Genomic DNA, 15,595 nt, shown 5'->3' on the forward strand with positions numbered 1-15,595 from the left:
TAAACATTAAATAATCGCTTAGATAAACAAATTAAAAAAATAGTTGAATTTTTGAATATGACTAGAATAATAAATTGAAAGCAAAATGTGGCATTTTCTATTTAATTTCTATTTGATTTCTGCAGCATTCCTCTTGCATTAAGTCAGTTTATGTTCAGAATTGCTATAGTCCAAATAATTTGATTTGACTAAAATACTTCTGACGCAAAGCCAACTTACTGAAATAAGTTTGTTTTTTTAAATACTCACCCTTAATGTTTGTTGTAACATTGTTTTTACGACTTTTGCTAGGTCTAATTTAATTACTTTTTCTGTTACAAACGATTTTGTTAGGTTATCAAATTGTTTTCTTTCACTGGGAAAACTGTTTTGGTGGATTAAAATATTTGTTGGATAACACAAATTTCCCTCGAAGAGTCATATTTCAACATAAATTGACTGGCCTTTCAAAAATATTTAATTAGCCACGCAAACGAATACGCCTACATGAATAAATTCCATTGCAATCAGCTGCAATTTCATCCAACCGAAACCGTCACCAGCGCATGATTCGAAACCGGTGGAATGCACCCACACCCACTCCCGACATTTCCCAGCGAGCGAAAGAGAGGCAGTCGAAAAAAAAAGCAATCCTTTACCATTTTCCTCACCCTCGGCGAGCACAACTTTCTTCTGCGTCAGCACAGCACCCAATGTAAATGTGCAGCAATAAACATTCATATTTTATTGCTCCATCGCACACGTATGTCCAACGCCACGATACATCCCCCATTCCTCCCCCCACCGTAATCCAGGCCCTTCCGAAAAGGAATGAAGTGCGAGAGATTCGTTGAAAAGAAATTCCAATCATATTTATCATACCTCACGGACCTCGGACCTCAGAATGTTCCGTTCCGGGGAGGGTGGAGGAATGGAAAATAAATAAATAAATAAAAAAGGTCTCTTCACGCACGAAAAAAGCCCTTTCGATGGATGGCATTCGGCGGGCATTGAAATGCATTCGAATGACATTGGCTTCACACCTCGGTCGGACCATGCGTCCGTCCATCTGCATAGTTTATCAGCTCGTGTCACGCAATTGTGAAGCTCTCAAGGCCCGAGAGCTGCTCGCGAGAAAGTAGCCGATTCGATTCGCGCTCAAATTAATCTTTATCAACCCGCGCGTCACCCGAAAGGGCACGGTACATCCGCTTTCGGTCGGTGGCTAATAATTTGAATGACGCTCGTCTCGTCCCACAACCAGCAGAACGCGACGGACCGGTCCATCCATCGGTACGGTTGATTATTAGCATCAATTAAACCCAGCATGCGTTGCGCTGCATCTGCACCCCGAAAAACGGCCACATTCTCGGGGCGAACGGTTCTCCCGGCCGATTAAAACTCGGACAGTGTCGTTAATTATAAAAATTACGTCCGGAAACCGACCGGCGGCGTCGTCGCCCATACGGCGTTCGACGACGATCGTATCGGTCTTCTAACGGAGCCGAAACTGTTCGACGGATTTTTGCCCCGTTCGAGAAGAAAGTTCCCAGCACCTTCTCGCCGCAGAGGAAAGATTACGCGTGATCGGTCTAACGATTAGTATTAGAAAAAAAGGGCGGCCTCCAGCAGCAGCATCGATGAACCAGAAATGGCTCCAAACGGAAAGGGTTGCCTACTGCGCTGTTAGCAGAACTAACGGAAACGAGTGTGTGAAGTATTTCTTTCAACGACCGGAAGCGATCGTTGTTGGGCCTCGGGTGCCGTTGCTACATAAAATTTAATGCGCCATTCTCATGACACCGTTGTGATCATTATGTTAAACAAACAATATCCAGGAAAATTAATTGTTGGAAAGGTTTATTATCAACGGTTGGATGGGGCAGTGAATTAATATTCTAATAAATCATCTGCAAATCAGGGTTTTCATCAACTTTCAAGACTTCCTTGGAAAAGAGTAAAAGCTATAAAGGGTCAATTTAAAAAACTAAATTCACATATAAGGAAATCGATCGTAAAAAAAAACAGCGCGTTCCTCTGCCTGCCCATTAATTTCTGCAGCATACTTTGTTGCAAGCACTTCGTGTCACATTAGAAGATCAATTAGGGTCGGTACCTTGATGTCGCCTGTTTAACGTCCTACTTCGGTTCTTTCCACCGATTCGCTTCGCACGAAGCTGCTGCTGCATTTTAAACATCCTCATTCGAGTGATTTGACTGGCGAAGATTAGTTTTCCGCCGTCGCTTACGGTTGGTTTGCAGGTGCAGGTTCTGCCAGCTTCCTGACCGAACGCATCGGACTTCTCCTAATACGGCACGGCGGGAACTACTTAATGACTATTTGGTGTTATTTCAATCGTGACCGTCCAGAAGCGTTACCGTCAAGTGGCCGGAATGCCTCGTAAACGTAAGTGGCCCGTTCGATAGTGTAACATACTGACTGGGAAATGTGACAAACACATCGGCCCAAGCACAACACGACCCTGCTGCTGGTCCAACTGTAAATGGAAACGTGTCGAGGCAACGGTCGAACGGCGGGGTTGGTGCGTTAATTTTTCCGATAACTGGTTTTTTTTAGAGACCCGACGGCCAGCGAACGGGATGAGGGAATGGTTTTAACTTTTGCTAATGAACGCAGGCCCAATGGGGCGAGAAGATTCGAGGGAAAAGCAAAACCTACTTGACCGAATTCTCACTTAAGATCGGACCTAAATTGAGATGTTAATAGGCAAGCTTGGTCTAGCGTGAAACGTGAAAGAATTATTTAGCACCATCAATGTCGCTCTTGTTATATTGATACGAATTTAAATATGAATAGCTTCCCGAAGTTGCTTGGGTCCTGCGGATAACGTAACGTGACCAGTTTGTTTTCAGATGTTTAAGAATGTTATTTTCGGAGAGGTGTATTTTATTTTACTTTCGATTGGTTGGTCCGTAGTTACATCGATTTTGCCAGATAAATAAATACTAAAGTAATTAATCATATCTGCTGAAAAATAAAAATGAAAATCATAAAATTGTATCAGTATACTGTAGGAATTTTTCCACTAATGATAAATAACGGGTTCGTCGCTTCATGAAAATGTGATTTAAACGATACCACTGGAGGTGGAAGCCCATAAATCGGTTTCAATTTGTGTCCGCATTGTAGTCGGTGCTGCAGCTTTTCCACCATCACTTTCGTTGTCTATAAATTGCACTCGCCGTACCGTGAACGCACCGTCTTCCTGCCAAAATGCGATCAAAACGGAACACACAAAAATCCCAACCCGAACACGGAAGAATAATAACGAAAGCCCCATGTTTTTTTTTTGTGCCAAAGGGCCATGGACCATGGAAGGGACGGAGGGGTGTGCGCGCGTGGGGATGGTAGGGTAAAAATAAAAACCAACCATCGACAGCCATCCCCTCGGGGCACATTTCTTGGTGGAACAATTGCGCGTGAATCAAAACGAAGGTGTGTCACGCAATCGATCAAACGTTAATGATCCTCTGCGCGGTTCGGGAGGGGGGGAGGCAGGCAGCAGTGGTGGTGCATTCCTGCGCACTGACGTTTTAGAAGCTGGCAAGCAACGGTCATGAACGCTGTGCATCATCAACCTCAGCGTCGTCGCTCCTCGTCGTCATCGCTGTCCGGAAAGCATCAAGTTCGCGTTCGAGGCGCAGACCAGACAAGCTGGCGGAAGAATACGTACGGTGCATAAATTGTGCTGCCTCTACGGTTTCGAAAGGATGCGGTCCGCTATCTTGGGGGAACGGAGCAGAACATTACGGCGTCGCAGAGCGTCGGTTGTAGCGAATCGGGCTGCATTGGACTCGCAGCGAAGAGCACGAAGGCGCATCGTCAGAGCTCAATTTAATGTTGCCTGATTGCACTCGCCCTCTTGGATCATTGCTGTAGCAGCAGCAGCCAGCAGCAGGAGCAGCAGAAGCCTGTGGGAGCTGACTCAACCGAGACAACATAATTTTGTCAAAAAATGCTTTCTCCACCCCGGATCGTTCGTCGCGATGGATTCAGGTTCCCAAGCGACGTTGGGTTGAGGACGCCAAACTTGTTTCCCTTCAGCGGAGGAATGTTCCATTTTGATCGAAAGCTACAAAACGAAACGAAAACACGAAAAGTGTAGATTGGGGATCCTTCGGAAGAGGTGCTGCAAGCGGGGTTTTGAGGAGGAGAACTAAAATATGATGAGTACTCAACAGATACGTACAACGGTTTAGATCCTACGACCGAGTTGCTTTTATGGAAATTCGTAATGCATCTTAATGTTGTCATTTGATGAATATTTTGTCTCTTTTTTGTTTTATGAAATCCACGTCCAAATTAATAAAATACCCATTCGGATATTACCCGAGCTGAAGCACACGTTCCCAAGGATTCCGATACGAAGCAGACGACGAACTGACGAGCATGCGTAATTGCTCCCGAAGGGAAATTCACCTTCCACGCGCAACGTTCGCATGTGCCGAACGTCGATGTTCGGTATCTAAGGACGCGATCGCGAACTGATTCACCACCTTGGCCCGGTGCGAGCTGTGGGGCACACGGACCACGACCCGAACCGGGCAGGTTCGACCCTTCGGCTTTGATAATCACCACGTATCGCTCGTCTGCATATAATAAAATTAACCGCTGCCAGCGTTCTGCACCCAAAGCGTGCGTACCATTTGTCCCGAACGGGGCGCTCCGGTGGGAAGCGAAATGGGACCGTGTCCTTCACCTTTCAGCGCTGCTTTTTCCGGGCCTTCCTGGATCGCCCCGGATCGGAATATCGATCGCTGAATCGACGTTGTCGACGCACCACGAGCGAAGCGATCGAAGTGTGTACACGCTGTGCCGGAGTTTTGTGTTGGCCTCGCGAGAAGACGAGCATTCGGCAGCGATAGCACGCCCGAGGGCATGCTCGGTGATCGGTTATCGAGATTTTGAGGTTCGATCATAAACAAAACTGCCAACGACTATCCTCACACTTTCGTACAACGCCGAAGGAGGAATGCTGAAATGTGGGAATAAAGATGCGAAAGGTTGGGGGATGGGCTGTTTTGAACCAAAACCAACAAACTAAACTAAATGATCAAACGTATAAATCGCTGTGAGGAAAGGATACGTTTGGTTTCGATGATTAAATACTCGAAAAACGATCGATTCTATGATAAGGAGTAAATTCAATAGCTAGTGTCATGAGAAAATAAATGAGAAAACAAAACAGAAATAGTTCATTTTTTCAAACTTCTTCAAGTTTTTCAAACTTCTTCGAGCTCAACAGCCTTTCAGTACACGACAATACAGGGCTTTCCATTCGAAGAAATTCAAAGGACGAGGAATGTATCCATTTGGCGCCACTTTGCGATGATATTTATTGGGGCATTCATTTTTCCAAAACCGTTCTCCCCATCGGTGACAAGGAGTAAATAAAATTTTACTGACTTTCTACTCCCAGAAATCACACTTCGGTGTGCGTCCTTCATAACTTTCGGATCCAATCATCGAGTCGCATGTGCAAAAGCCCCCTTCCATCGTAAGGGCATCAACGCGTGGAGAAAACGGTGCAAGATCTCTCAGCGACCAACAAGAACGTGGCGAACAACAACAAAAAATGGCTTTAATAAAACTACACCGTCCAAATGAAATGTCGTTACATTGCACATTTATTGGGCCCGATTGACCCTGCCCTACGGTCTGACCGGCCCGACAAGTGACCGCTCGTGGACAGCGTCCACAAAACAGGACAACACACACTCGGCCATGTATAATTTATGTTCATACAGCAGTCGAATAAATTGATTTTCTTTCCTCACCTTCCGCTTGGACTACGACTCCAAGAACAACCGAACCACCGGCTTCCCTGGTGTGGCCCTTCGTTCTTTGTAATTTTACTCACCCCATTTCGTTTCGCGTGTGTGTATTTTGCCTTTTATTTTCACGTTTTATTCATGTTTTTTTTTCTTTCTTTGCTTCTTTTCTCCGGTCCCATCTGGGTCGTTCCATTTTACAGATCGAGTTTTACTTTTTCTCGCGACGGGCGTCGACACTCCGGCACAGGGCGAAGTGAAATTCCTCTGCACACCCCGTTTGGCACATCCTGTCTGCCGGGACGAGACCGAGAGAAAAAGGTCAGCGGCGGAAAGGAAGCCCAAGGAAAAGGATCGAAAGCGTCCCCGGAAGGTGCTGGGGAGGAATTCCAAAGATTGAATTGCTGGCTCGGCGGTAGCATCTCGCTTCGGAAACGACATGGCGACGGCACGGTGATAGTGGAAGGCACCGAGTAGAGTGCAGCAAGGGGGCGAGAGACGGCGGTAAAGGCGGTGTCGGAACGGAAAACCATGTCACCGCGGCCATGAGTCACACGACAGTATCAGCAAGTGTCATCCAGGCGGTGGGTGGTGGAACGGCCGCGACGGGGACACCGTCGGCCACCGGCGGGCCACCATCTTCCGCGGTCGCTTCCAACGGCGTCGGATCGGGCGCGAACGGGAGCAGCACCAACCACCACTGGTCGCACGCCGGCCGGCACAGCTGGGATCCGGGCCGGATCGGCGTGGAGCATCTGGCCGGAGCGCTCAGCCCGCTCTGCATCACCGACGCCAACCACGAGATCGTGCGACCAAAGCCGAGACGGTAGGTTGCCACTTTTCTCTTTCTATATGCCATGTTCAAACCGTTAACAGCGATCGTTTCGACGATTCGCCTTTTCTGCACCTTTAAATGCTAAAACATCGCGCACCGTAACGAACATTAGCGTTAGGCGATGTTTAAGGCGTTTGCGCCTAGAAGGTATGCAATTGGCAGTACACGCTTTAATAAAGCGCTTCAAACGAAAGCTTTCGTTGCTGCGGCCGAAAAAGTTCACTTAAATTAGGATTTAAAAAATTTCAAACATAAAAGTGTGCACTGATCATCAAAAGGAAATGGTTAGCTGAAAAATTGTTTTTTTTATTATACACCATTTGGAACATCTGCTTTCATTACAAACATTTTCGGCAAAGCGGTATGCAAAGCAACCCTCTAGAACAGAACACCCATTTTAATCGCTTTGGCATACTTTTGCCCTTCAATTATACAGTCTGCATTCGTCGATATTACATGCAGCTACAATATTACTGGACGCTAATTTGCTTCTACTCCATTGGTACATTTTCGACAAGGCTCCCAGTTGGAAAACTTCTGCTCATTTTCTTCTTTCTGTTCTACTGTAATAGCATAGTGCCAGCGTTATCTAAAACTGGCGTCTGCCATGTTTGTAGTTTTAATAGAGGCGTATGCTAGTGTCTTCGCGAACCTGCACTGCCGATAATTCACTGACCTAGAATAAACCTTCGCAGCTGACTTTCGTAGCACGCGCTGCGCGCTTTTGAGTCAATTATATCGTAGTTGACACGCGAAACCTGAGCGAATGTTGCCTCGTTCTATATTAACGCATGCGCTGGACGCGGCTGCAACGCAATAATAGGTAGTTGAGAAGAACGGTATTTCGCAGGATAATTACCCGAACCGTTCCGACCACGTGGTGAAAGAAAGTAAAGCGCAATGCGTTCGCTAACTTGTCATTAACTTTCGCTTGCGCTTAAATGCGATGCGTTACGCGCTCGGCGACAATTCTGTTCCCGGTTGAACCGTATGACAGCTGACCGGATGGATTCCCGGTGTATATTCGCAAGCGAGTTCGATTGGGACGGGCATGATGTGACCGCTAATAAAGTGTAGCAGTGTAGCGCTGCGAACTCCCGAAACCGGGTGTAATTAGTCAGCCGAAACCATGCACCAAAGTTATGACAGTTTCCCATCGGGCTTTCACTCGGTATTACACTGGAAGGCATGCTGCGTGCAAAATGTGTCTGCCCATTGCACCGGGGTTTCTAAAGCTTCGAAGAAATGCTGGCTCGCTATTCAACTGTCATCTTGGACTAACAAACCTTTTTCTGCTAATTAGTGATAAAAGATGCTGCCCTCGCTATTTTCCCCTCGCCAAGAGAAAGAAAATCTTAACAACCGAACGGAGGGTATTGTACCACCGGCAGCGGAACAATTATGAGATCCACGGGAGCAGTCAAAGCATGATGCGGCCGTATTTCACTTTCGATTTTATTCAAACTTCTACTCGTAACGACGCTATCATCATTTGGCGTCGGGAAAACTGTTTCGTGAATTTTTCATCCCGGTTTCTACTTGTTTCATTTTGGGAAAATTGTCTACGCTGGGAACCGCCGGCATTTGTTTCACTCCGAAATTGTATAACGGATGTGCTTTCTCTTTCCGGCTGCAAGGCGCGCTTGGAAGAACACAATTTTGTAGGATTATGTTTGTGGAGTTTGATAACTGCTGTTGTGGTTAAGGCATGAGCTATCTTACCCCTTGTGATTTAGATTATCTAAACCGCCAGTCGTCTCAGAATAATTTCGAATCAGTTGAATTAAGCACACATCAAACGATCACGGCCTTAATTGTGTGTGTCACCAAGCAAGCTGATTTCATGTTTATGCATTCTTGTCCAAAATTACTTCACCAACCATCAACCACTCAATACGATGACTTCTGGCACATTTCGCCCATTAATAATGCATGAATTTTCTCTAAAACCGTCTGATGTTGACTTAATGGACCCGTAGATCGTTACAAAAGTGCTCGATTCAGTGAGAACTTACCGAAGGCGGCGGTGTAGTCATTACCAGAACAACTGCGATCATGATTAATGGAGCATTCTTCGCGCAGAAGAAATGGGTCAGCGCTGTCGTTATTCGTCGGGGAGCTGTAGATGATTGTTTTATGGCACTTTTAGGGTCGTGTAGCGATGCTTAAGTCATCATTTTTTAAAGGGGTTAGAATAATGGGCGTCCAGTATGGTAGGGAATGTCGTGTTCGTTAAGCAAAGGTTTATTTAGTGCTACATCATGGTGAAGAAACTCATAAAACGTTTTGTTACAATGTGTTGTAATGGTGATCAATTTCTCTAGAATAGTATTCTTTAAAGTTTTTATTACTTTTTGAAAATTATGACTACATTTTAAATTTGCGTTGTTTATTTGTTTACCTTTTCTTTAAATTTATTCAATAGAGACAAGGGTTTTGTATCGATATAAATATTGTTTTTCTGTGTTAGATTTTTGTTATCCGCGATATAAAAATGTATTGAATATTTGATTATTTATTTTTTTGCTAATTATTATCCTCTTACATTTGGTGGAAGTCTAATGATATATAAAAATAAAAAACCTTGTTAAATAAATAAAATTGTACTTTGATATTATACAACTTCGAAATTGTTACCACTTTAATAAAATAAGTCAACTATTCCATCAAATTTGCATATTAATGAACAACATTCATTCTCTATATTTTTATTAGAGATGAGGGTTTTTAATTTCCGAGGAAGCATGGAAGTTATAGAAGCAATAACAAATGGACATTACCGAGCAGGATTTTCCTGTAACAATTTGCTGTGTTTCACAATGACATAAAATGATGCCCGTCGAGAGCATAACGCACCGTGCAATTTGTTGTTTGGGAATATTAAAAGGTTTAGCAACTAAAAGTCAAACATCCGTAACGTTTCGCACAAATTTTTGGATCCGGTTCGCCATCTTTGCCTTAAAAGAATGGAGTTTCCTTTCTTATGTAGTGAGTTAAAGAAAGAGAAAAAGGGGAAACATTGCCATTCACCACCAAACAAGCTGCCCATTTCATGGTCTTTTTAATGGATAAAATACATTGGCAAAACAACATCCAAAGTTCGCCCATCGTTCCGGCGTTACATCACGGTGGGGAAAAATTGGAATTCTTCCCTCTGGGTGCCGCCCGCAAACACGAACGCATAGGTACATCTTTGTAAAGCACAACGCTAATTTAGTCTTTCCTCGGCTAAGTGGGAGGGGATGAATGGTGGCGTTTGCCAGAGCTTCTCGCGATCACCGGCCAGGATAGCTCGGGAAAGTGAGAAAGTGTGGGAGTTTCGTACCGTGGACGTTTTCGGTCCGGTGAAAAGCAAACCCGGCCGCGTGCAATCTGCGCGATCCGATCCAAAACCCGCGCGAAACCAATGCAGCATAAACAAAACCGTGAAAAAACCCGGTCCAACCTGACGTCTCAACAAATAAAGTAAATTTTCACGCCAATAGTGAAGCCACTCCCAAGCTCTGCGGTAACTGCCGGGTCACGTCATGTGCTGTTGGCTTTCCACCAAGCCCGAAGTATTTTTCCCGACCATCTCAGTGATAAGCGGTGAAATTGGAGGAGCCGCTGTCGCTTCATAATCGGCTGCCTTTGCTCGTTCCATTGTTGCACTTGCACTCCCAGCGCGAGTCGGGGTGTGTGAGCTTTGGGGGACTTTCTTGCGACGGCAGAGGTACCTTCGGGGCGCCCTTGAGCCTTACGCAACCACATCGGGTGAAATGGTGCGCGTGGGAAATTGCGCTTCACTGACGTGAAAACAAATTTCATCTCGCGCTCGGATGCACGATAGCTAGCGAAGGAAGTTGCTACGATTGTGATCTACACTATCACACCCCCTCGGAAGAGGCGAGGGAGTTTGCAAACACTTGCGATCGAGCAAATCTTCCTTGTGGACTTCTTTCAACCCTCTACATTTTCCATTCATCACTGTTCCCCCTTCACAACATTTTTCATGCGTTTGCTTTGTGCGGGGGGCGGTAATTTTTCGCGGAAGAGGATTTCCCTGCAAATAACATATTTAGGCGCTGTTTTTGATCCCACTTCGTACCCTTTCACTCTCACTTTTCCATGGCCGTAGTTCCACCTCGTGCTCTAGTTGTACGATTTTTTTTTCATTGCCCACAAACATCAAACAACTATTTTGCATTTCCTACCAATTAATTTCCCTCTCCATGCTTCCATCTTCAACGAAGGGCACGGCGTGGAGAACGCGTCGCTTTTGGGCTAATGGAGTTGTTTTTCCCTTTTTGCACAGTTTTCCTCCCAGTGTTGTTGACGGTGCGTGAAGTGCGTTTTCCTTTTCATTTCCAAGTGGAAGATCTTCTCTTTCCTGGCTTGCGGTTTTCCACCCTTTGGATTGAATCGGAAATGGTCGGCACCGTGTTTCATGGTAGTTTTATGTTCTCTTATTTGTTTGTCTTCTTTGCTGCAGCTTGCTTTACTTCCTAGCACTGTCGCATGGCATTGAATTGAAGAAATTGTTTTTTCTTCCATTCCGTTCCGGTTCACCTTCGGTTGGGCAGCATAAAACAAGCACTATGAAAGGCATTCAATTAGCGAGTGACCAAGCGTCATACTTTTCCAGAGCCCTCTCTGGTGTATACCTTCACTTGATATTAAGAGAAAAAACGCTTCATTTGCATTCGCATCATTAGTTGGATAGATTATGATTTATATTATTTCTTTTCGCTCAATTCGTCCATTTAAAAAAACGTCAATGTTTGACGTTTTTGTTTTTTTCCCACTATTTCGGTTCGGTTTTGTTTATGTTTAGGCTGTGAGAACACGATGCGATCTATCAGTTTGATTTGTTTTTATTGGGCTCGAATAATGGCACGATTAGTATGAATGGGATGAGGCAACACTATATTTAAACTTATCTTTTGATCAGTGGTTAAATGTTCTGTGGATCTCATCTGTTTCGGTGAAAGTATCAACAGCTTTCTCCAATAATTGACATTTTACCTTCATTTTTTAAATTTGCATAAATTATTGTTTGAATTGAACTGGAAAATATATTATCATTCTCATCATTCATAACAATCAGAACATCATTTTGTGTAGCCTATCTTGTTGAATTTCCAAATAGATCTGATGGCTTTGTAGCTAAAGAATATTGTTTTGAACTGCCTCGAAAATCATACTACGCAACGTATTCCACAAATATTGCCTGTTAAATCACCGGAGATTTTAGACGCATAGTCACAAACCGTTCGTGAGAACCTTTAACTTACCTCACACTAGCATTCGTTTGGTTTGCGATTTCTCAAAACCAAAAAGTCTCGAACACATGAGCAATGGCAACATGCCATAACTAAATCATAGTCATCTTTCATCAGCGAATTCATACGCATTTCCGTTTCGAAGGTTACGAGCCGAAAAACAAGTCACCCGTTTCTTATCTAATGATGTTCTCCCGGCACCCTCTTTCTCTCCGTCCCCTTCGGTGAAGGAAAAGTTCGCTGACAAAGGGGAAATGATCGAGAACATGGTCCAGGAAATAAAGCTGCCACGATCCCCGAATGAATCGCCATCGTGTTTCGTAATAACAGACTCCAAGTGAAACTTTCCTTCGCTTGCAAACAATAGACACCTAACCTCTAACTATGGCTCAGTTCGGGGGTGTTTGCTTAGCGCAAAGTTGACGTCTGCAGCATGCCGATAGCACCTCTGAATTTTCTTTCTTAGAGAGTAGCACGGATCATCATGCTCCGAACGATCCCGAACGGCACCGGTTTTCCGCGAAACTCTCAGTCCAGAGCTCTAGGTTTCAGATTAATTCGTAATATCAGCACGGAAAAATCTCCGTTTCCGCTGCAGCAGGCTCGGGCTAAGATGGCGATTTGATAACCGAATGGGCGACTCACGCGAGCCCGAGATTTCGCTAACGAATAGGAAGGAAACCCGCGCGAGGCGTTCAGAGCAAAGGGGTAAAACACCCTGCCGTGTGCTCGCCATTAGATGATAGTGATTAGAGAAGGGTGGCGGGGATGAAGTCGACAGTGCGGGGGTGAAAATGAAGATGCTGCTGCTGCCGCTGCACAAAGCTGACGGAATTTACGCCCTCCCGGATACCGGCATGGGGTACGTTTGTGAGAAGAATACGGCCAAATTCTCCCATCCTTCGAATGCAATGGTGGGCATTTCTTTTTTCCCGTGCATTTCCCTCAGTGATTTCGCTACCTCACACTCAGGGTCTCAGCCGGAGGAAGACAATGGATACAAAAAGCACCCCGTAGTGCAGCTTTCCAGCAATCGGCACCATCGGAAACAGCGCGGATTCGAAATGAAGCCCAAGTTGCCCGAGCTCAAGTAACTGCGTTTTCCCGGCACTTAATTGGTGCGTTTAGGATCGAGACAATGTTGGACTTGGGGCTGTGTGTGATTGCTTTATGTATTTTGCTCTTTTGCCGCTGCGTACTGAGGAAATGCAAAGAGCGCTATACCAGCAAAGAGTGGCTTCCTCGCTTTCTTTGTGCAAATCGCACATGCAATTGTGAATGAGCCGTAAGGAAATTGTTTCTCATCCATATTTGCCGAGTAGGAGAAATTGCACCATACAAAGAAAACACACCTCAAAGAGTGACAGAAAAAGTCACTCCCATCTTATCGGTGCATCGGGTTACGTTTCTACAGCTGTGGTTGACAATTATCATCACTTCTGCTCGTATGGTAATTTGCTGCTCCTTCGTTACTAATTGATCGTTGACTGGTTCATCACTGCTCATGCCGAGTGTTGACGTTTATCATATGTTTGGCATCGGATTGAAGTGCCATAGCTAACAACGGTAATCGAGATACACCGGATGTAAATGTCGGCAATTGCAGAAACAGTGGCTATAGATAGATATCATAGAAGAAGCATTCCAGCATCAAAAATGACACAGGAAGTCTAGCAACTATTATTATCTTAGTCTACAGAAGAATGGTTACCGAGTATTTCAGATATATGATTAATGATGTGCTACAAGGAAATATTTATATTTTTTCCTGTCGAAATAATGATGATAAATTGCTAACCCTTAAGTCTAGAAATTATATTTCTATGTTTCTAAACTTAATTTACTTATGTTTCTAAACTTAATTTAATTTTTTTAAATAAAATGAAAAGAATTCGAATACAGTTTCTCCAATTTGAATCCTGCTTTTTCTTCTATGCTTAAATTGATGGATTTTTTGGAATGATTAAAGAATTTAAGGGGGTCCGCGACAGCCGAGCGGTAGCGCCGGTTAGAAAATCGGCCCATGAGCGCCGAGGCTCAGCACCTCGACAGCGTGGGTTCGAATCCCAACCGAGACCGGACCCTCCCCTGTACGAGAGGACTGACTATCCACGTACAACAGGGAAACAAGTCTTGTAAGCCCTTAACGGGCAGGCATGACCAAGAGGTCGTTACGCCAAGAAGAAGAAGAAAAGAATTTAATGTGATTTGTAATTTTAGGAGCACTTGCGGTGAAATAAAACGGTATTAACTTGTTTTTAGGAATTTTGAAGATTGTTAGATCATGGAAAACCAAACATTTAATTTCTATTCCTCGATCTCGAAAACGCTTGTAATGGGCTTAAAAAGCCCTTTTCGCGTCCTCGCCTCTTATATCTTTCCTAATTTATCATAATTTAGCAAAATTTAGCGAAACCTCTACATTGCCACCTTGACAGTTGCTGTTGGAGCGAGTCCGCACTTACTGTCTCCGACGACATATGGAACATTTTGTATTTATTCGTCTTGGTATGGTTTATGTAAACACTTCTCTGCAAAGGCTACTTTGATATCCAAAATTAATGTGATTACTGAAAAAGTGTAAAAAATAACAACAAAACATTAAACCGCGTCAAATGTTAAAAAAAGAACAAGATCGGTCGAGTTTTTCCAACCAAAATGTTTTTTTTTTTAAACCATTGATGATAGCGATGTAACACCTTGCTGCAGACTGCGGATATCATAAGACACGGGGGCCAATCATCTTGGCTCGATAGCGGCCCAGTATCTCTGCTACATTTCCACGGCGTGTCATTATCCCTTCCCCCTCCCGGCTTGCGTTCGTACACCCTCACGCCAAGGGTTAATTGCATTCGCCATAATCCACCACTTTGGAAGACAATTTTAACGCAGCCCTAGCAAAGATTCCGCGATGTCGGCGCGTGCACGTGGCACCTTCTCGAAGCTCGCACCAGATCGTACTCCACAATCGCCAGAGCATAATACGCCTATTACACTCAGATCCACATATCGAGCGGCTGGGTAGAGTTCCTGAGCATGCGTACACACTTGTAGGCACACTCCCCACCCGCACCCCCCCGGTGCGTAATACGTTTCATTTTCCTTCTCGAGTCGTCGTCTGGTCCGTTATGAAACCGGACTCTCTTTTCCAGCCCATTGATTGAACATCGGGGGAACGTTTCTGCCACCGAGCGGTGTGCGTAACTCCCCCTGCGTCGTAGCCATCCGCTTCGAAGAGGGTCAGGCCGGCAAAGATCTTCACCTGGCGACCTGAACCTGGCGGTCGATAATTGTCATTCTTCGATTCCGTTTCGGCGAGCGGAATGTCGGCCTGGCGTTCCGAAGCCGTCACGTTGCATTTCACGCTCGCGCTTCGCGTTAATTGTGCGCCGGTGGGGTTGGGAAAAAACTTCTGCGAGACGTGTGTCGATTCGGTGACGATGTAGAAAAATTGCCCCATTGCCAATGTTTACCGGCGGCGTGCAGTTCCTTCTGACCACCGCAGTGGTTGGTGTGCACATCACTCTTGAGCATTTATTTTTCCCAACCATCTCCACATGGATCGATTGAGAGCAATTTCTCAATAAACGATCTGCAAATTGTCGGCTTTCTTGACCATTTTTTTCCAACCCTTGGTCAGGCAACGTTAACGCGAAAATTGGTAATCGATTGAAAATATGGGGCAAATTTATTAAAAACAAACTTATTTTCCATTTTTTTGTTGTGA

Source organism: Anopheles ziemanni, chromosome 3 (assembly GCF_943734765.1).
Source record: "Anopheles ziemanni chromosome 3, idAnoZiCoDA_A2_x.2, whole genome shotgun sequence".
Lineage (NCBI taxonomy): Eukaryota > Metazoa > Arthropoda > Insecta > Diptera > Culicidae > Anopheles > Anopheles ziemanni.